Source organism: Gavialis gangeticus, unplaced genomic scaffold, assembly GCF_001723915.1.
Source record: "Gavialis gangeticus isolate Ggan-Ray unplaced genomic scaffold, GavGan_comp1, whole genome shotgun sequence".
Classification (NCBI taxonomy): domain Eukaryota; kingdom Metazoa; phylum Chordata; order Crocodylia; family Gavialidae; genus Gavialis; species Gavialis gangeticus.
Genome location: NW_017729032.1, coordinates 178,423,373 through 178,427,431, shown reverse-complemented (window position 1 = coordinate 178,427,431; position 4,059 = coordinate 178,423,373). Strand labels below are relative to the sequence as shown.

At 38.7% G+C, this 4,059-nt stretch overlaps 1 protein-coding gene across 7 annotated transcripts in view; it reads left to right on the top strand.

The window, feature by feature from the left end:
- The window catches only part of AP1S2 (adaptor related protein complex 1 sigma 2 subunit), a 54,811-nt gene that overhangs the window by 43,121 nt on the left and 7,631 nt on the right, over positions 1 to 4,059 (top strand). The gene's annotated exons all lie outside the window — the stretch shown is intronic.

The window sequence follows — 4,059 nt, the reverse complement described above, 5'->3', positions numbered from 1 at the left end:
TTTTTTTTTTTTTTTTTTTTTTTTTTGCTATACCAGCACAATAGACTGAGCCATAGTGAAGGTGGCAACTTTCAGCATTTCAGAGCAAGTTAGTGTATATCCATGCTAATAATTTTGAAGTTTCAACTGTGATAATTGTTTGGAATTTACCATCTAGCAACTAACTGGTGAAGAGATAATTACCGGTGGACAATCACCTTTGGTCCAATCAGATAAGCAGAGAGGAGAAAAGGAGAGAGTAACACTGATGTGTGACTACAGCATCTGATGACGTGAGCTTGGGATCACAAAAGCTCATGCTAAAAGTTTGATTTATTTAGTTTACAAGGTATAAAAATACCTGCCTTCTGCCTAACTTTAGACTAACATGGCTAATTACATCTCCCTACAGTGCATGAAGCCTTAACTGGTACTCTTTATTTCCCCACTTGGTGGTGGAAAAGGTGAAGAATCCCTATTGTTTTTCCTAATTTTTCCATGGCAGGTGAAGTGGAGATGACAGTTTTAAATCTGTGATGGCTTCATTTTGTGCTTGTAGTAAATATATATCCAGGTTAAATAATACCTGGACTGCTACTTTTCTATCATTCTAGTAACTAGAGAAATGGGAATGGAAAGGGCTTTTAAGATGATTTAATCCATTTACCAAGATGGGGTCAGTTGCAGCTAATTATCATTCACAAATGATTTGTCTGTTCTGTTTTTTAAAAACATCCAATGATGAAAACTCAAATATCTCCCTAGACAACAGAAATAGATCTGGGGCAAGGAACCATCACCAAGAACTTTCTGTCCCAGAGGAGTGCCCTAACCATTAGGATTCTGACTCAGGCGCTGCAGTGTTTTACAGGTTCTGGTTTAGTATTATTTTGTTCTCTGAAAGTACTATCTTGTAACCACTACTGGGAAGTACTTTTCTTTTTGTTTTTGTTCTCATATAGAAACATCAGGTTTTTACTAGCATGAGTTAGTATTCTATTCCTGGCTCCTAGAATAGTATTTTGTTCTTACAAATTCATTATGGTCCTACAGCATTTAAACATGTAGGCTGTTCCTGAGATGAAAAGTTCTAGTATATTAGATGTCCTGAGAATAAGAATTCTTCCCTGGGAAATAAAGTAAAACTAATTCAATAACTAATGAATATTTATTGCAGCTGACTGAAGATGACAAAACAAATAATTGGTTCTTTAAAAATTCACAGAGCCACAAAGTAAGCTGTTAGCTTTTATGTTCTGGAGAAATAAGTTATGAAATGTTCTGCACAGGTGGAAGTATTGTAGCCAATGAAATTAATCCAAGGTGCGATTATTGTTAATTGAAAACCTTTCTTGAGAGATTTGGATTCGTTTTAAAACAGACCATAGGTGTTATAACTTAGTATAAATAAGTAAGTACTAAAGTATTAGTTGCTTGTTATGCTAAGTATTTAGTTATGCTAAGAATTACTTATTTAGTTATATTAAAGTATATTTTATACTTAAATTCCTTCTAATTACAAGCTGTTAATATGGGTATTGCCTGGGATCATGTTCTTACCCTGCAACAAAGGTGAGGTAGACTCTGCATTTATTGTGGGTAAGAGCATGTTTGCAGGCAATTAAGTGCTGTAGCATTGTAGACTGATGCTTTCTCTGGGTTCAGACTTCACATCTGAAACAGCTTTTGAAGCTGCAATGCAGCTTTTTTTGTGTTTTGAAACCTGAGCTTTAGGCCACCTGAGCCTGCTGGCTTATTCGCTCAGTTGTTTCCAGATGCTCCTGTGGAACTCCCCCCTGCCTCTGGGCACTCCAGCTTCTATAGTAATGTCTTTGGGGACAAAATGTGAGGGGAAACAATGAACAGTCTTAACCAAGGACTTGAATTCATGGCTTTTATTTTGGTATTTGAGAGTTTCCAATCCTTAAACACGTGTGTGAAAGATCCTTAAAATGTCCTAAGGTGGTCCCCTCCCACCAAAATTTGATATTGTCCCTTCTGTGAGTCTGAGGTTGTCAGCATTAAGCTAAGGCGGCCTTCCCTGCACATCTGGTTTAAGTATGTGGTGGTGATCTGCTACCATGTGCCAAAGCTGCATCTCTTTTTAAAGCTTTTTCTTTATTCATATGGCCACTCTGAAAAGCTGCAGATTCATCATCCCTTGTTAGGAGATGCATTGTTCTATGGAGCTATCTATGCCTGCAGTTGAGTGAAAACAGATGGCTTCAGGGGTGGACCTCCAGTGAGTTGCTGTGTACCTTTCCTGGGTAGGGCAGTTATCAGGAATACAGTTCGGTAACCTACCTTGGGTAAGGTTTATTGAGTACCACAAAATGGAGTTTACAGTTAATTAGGCATAACCCATTATATCACATTACATTTCTGAAAATTGAACCTCAGGTGTGCACTCAAGTTGTGGCACCTAAAAAATCATATTTGCTTGAAAATTTAGAATTTTTTTGTTCCCAAGAAAAGACTTGCAGATCTCAGTAAAATGTGTACCCCTCAGTAGCCCTGTTTACACTGTAGGAATTCACATCGGTGTCGTTCACCCTCAGTTGCTTGAAAGGCACCTTGCATACGTAATGAGTGCATGGTGTCTGTATCCATACACAAAACCCCCTCTTTGATTCTTTTTTTCAGTACAATTTATGCGTGAAATTACTAAGGATAAACCCTGAGCTCTTTGCTAGCATATGCTTTGCACTCTAACAGTTAGTGCAGTGTGAATGCTAAGAACCGTCAGAGATGAAAGCCTCCTCAGACGCAACTTAAAAAAAAAATCTGAGTACTTCCCCCTCTGGTCCTGCTGCACACCCCACAATAATAGTTCTTCCTCCCTCTACAGTTGAGAAGGTCTTCAGCAGATAGTTGTTGTAGACTCCTGGTAGAGTCTACAACTCTCTTTCCGCAATATCCCAACCATCTCTCACCTCACTCCTTTTGTTCCTATTTCATATTGGTTGTCTTGGTTCAGCTGTGCAACCAGACTCAGCCGGTGAAGTGCTGAGTGCTCTCAGTTGCAAGTCACATTCTGAACAGTGATGCACGGGGCAGTCACCTGCACCGTTTCTTGTGCAGTCCAAACTGACAGACCTTCTGCGTCTCATCAGATCATAATTTCCTTCTGACCAACCTGTTGCCCCAGAGCAGGACTTGAAACTAAGGAGCCATTGATGACTTACTGACTGAGCATCTGAAATTTTATTTCAAAGGATAATGGTTTCCTAAAATTATAAGCAATAATTTTTTTCCAAGTCCTTTTTTTTCATCTCAAGTGTTCCTACAATAAAAGTTTCTTCTATGTATAGTCAGGCGAAAAACCTTTAACCTAATTTGGAAGGTACAGAAAAAGATAACATGAGGAAAAAATGATGAATGAATGTGGATGTCCTCGTTTGGTATCAATCCAATGTGAAATTGAATTGGAGACCTGTGCCTTCACAAGCAGTTGTCTGCTAATGAGAAGTCAGCATGGTGGTATGAGGATCTTTGATTAACTGACAACCTTTTGAAGACGGCTGAGAGAGTGAGCTCCTAGGTTTAGTAGGTCTTCCCTTTTTTGGGTGGAGAGCTGTCACAAATGCCTCTCTTCATCCCTGAGCTGCTTACCTCCAGTTAGGAGGAGCAGTGGAAAGCTTTTAATCCCTTCTCATGCTCCAGGTAGGAGCAAGGATACATTTTGATCATTGCCAATTCATGTATCATTCCCAAATCTGAGTCAGAGACACTAAAATTAAATGCATGTATTCAAGTGATACAGTAGCATTTACAATTCTTATGCTGCTTTCTTACAGTGATTCTCTTAGATCTTAACAACTTAAAGTATATAAAAATAGGTAAAAACAGGTAGATCTTTGTTGCCAGTGTACTACTTTGTATCATATAGCAGCACAATTAATGCAACAACTTTCCAGAAGCTTCCTCTTAGTAATATATGCCTTTCTTGGCTTAGAAGAAGGAAAACTCAGGGTGCACCAATAGAGATTTTAGGGGCTGATACCGATAGCTGATTTTTTTTTTTTAAAGAGGCATGTTGGCCAATACCAGTCCGATTTCTGGTACAGCTGCATGCAACTG